Raw genomic sequence first — 1,528 nt, 5'->3', positions numbered from 1 at the left:
ACAATTTCAACCTCATTACAACCTCTACCTATCCAATATAACATGAACACAATCCTCCACCCCTAAATTAGATTCGACAATCACTTAACCCATTTTAACCTCAACTTTCAAGTTAAAAGCAATTAACCACTCACCATATCCTACATTACTATCCATTTTAATGACATTAACACATCTACTAAGAGTTTCAAGCTTCTTGGCAATTTCAACCTCAAAATCCTAAGTCTAATCTATAGGATGAGTAGAATTTGAACTAACCATCTCAAACATGCATAGATTTTCAAGAATCATTCAATACATACCTCATTCTAGCCATCTTCCAAGCCAAAATCAAATAACCAAATCTCCTTCCTTCTCCTCACTCACTAAGCAATAGCCAAAGAAAAAAAGATGAACACTCCCTCTTCCCTCCTTATTTTATTCATCTTTTCCTTTTAATTCCTTTCTTTAATTTATTTTAATTTACTTACCAATATTAAATAATAAACAACATAAACTTGGAGGAATGGAACCATGCTTGGCGGCCACTTAACATGAATTGGGCACTTTGACATGCAAACCCAAACTTTCCTATTTTAATACTATTTGGTCCTTACTTATTTACCTATCATAATTTTCTAAGTCTCTCAACTAGATCCTTGCAAGCAAAATTCACATTCCTAAGATAAAATTAAAACATCAAATTTTTATGCAAGTACTATCACACATATAAGATGTGCAATTAAAATTTTAACTAAATTTTATGACTCGGTTTTGTGGTCCCGAAACCACATTCCGACTAGGGTCAAATTAGGGCTATCACACTGGGACAGTGGCATCGATATTGGATTACATGTAAGTCCATGTTTGGGACATTGGCATTGTACGAGCTTTTTGATTTATCCACGTATCCTTATGATTCCAAATGATTCAACGGGCATTCTGAAAAAAGAATGAACATATGAAATGTGTATCTGATCCAGGTACGTTTAAAATGTATATTTTGTTTGAGAATAAAAGTTAAGTATATGTGCTAGTGATGATATGTGATATAAGGATAAGAAAATATGCTACATATGCAAATGAATTGGGAATATATGAAATGTATATGTACTATGTTGGTTTTGATAGTATTTGACTATGGAGTATATGTAATTTGATGATGTTTATATGCTTAAAATTATAAGTTTATTTCTATATGGCTTACTAAGCTTTTGAAAGCTTAATTTATGTGTGTTTGCATTGTTTTATAGATATCGAAGCTGTCGAAAGCTCGAGGATCATTGAGGATTATCACCACATTATCAAACCTTATTTTGGTACCCTTTTGAGAATGTATATATTGAAGTATGGCATGTATAGGCTAGAAGTATTTGAATATGTTTTGTAATGTATGTCTGGCCATGTGATATGGCTTGGTTATGGATGACATTATGAATGAATTTTGGTATATATATTGAGTTAAAAAATGGTATGCTTTGATGCACTTTTGAATGACCAAATGAAATGGTCAATTTTGGTAAGTTGTGGTATGTGCATATTTTGGGAA

This window comes from Gossypium arboreum, unplaced genomic scaffold (assembly GCF_025698485.1).
Source record: "Gossypium arboreum isolate Shixiya-1 unplaced genomic scaffold, ASM2569848v2 Contig00193, whole genome shotgun sequence".
Taxonomy (NCBI): Eukaryota; Viridiplantae; Streptophyta; class Magnoliopsida; order Malvales; family Malvaceae; genus Gossypium; species Gossypium arboreum.
This window is presented reverse-complemented; position numbering follows the sequence as displayed.